Source organism: Nestor notabilis, unplaced genomic scaffold, assembly GCF_000696875.1.
Source record: "Nestor notabilis isolate BGI_N333 unplaced genomic scaffold, ASM69687v1 scaffold4766, whole genome shotgun sequence".
NCBI lineage: Eukaryota > Metazoa > Chordata > Aves > Psittaciformes > Psittacidae > Nestor > Nestor notabilis.
In genome coordinates, this window is record NW_009931362.1 from 6 (window position 1) to 208 (window position 203).

The following is a 203-nucleotide window of genomic DNA, read 5'->3' on the forward strand; positions in this document are numbered from 1 at the left end:
CGGAGCGCTCGGCCAGCCCCGCGGGCCCCGAGTTGTCCGACACGGACTCGGTGCAGATGTTCCTGGAGCTGGAGGAGCAGTGCCTGAATGAGGATGAGGGCGATGGGGCCGTCCCTGGCTGCCTGGAGGTTCAGGTCTCCCCAGTGGATTCAGAGGGGCTGGACCCAGGTTCAGCCAAACTGGCCAGGGTGGGGGTCGAAGCG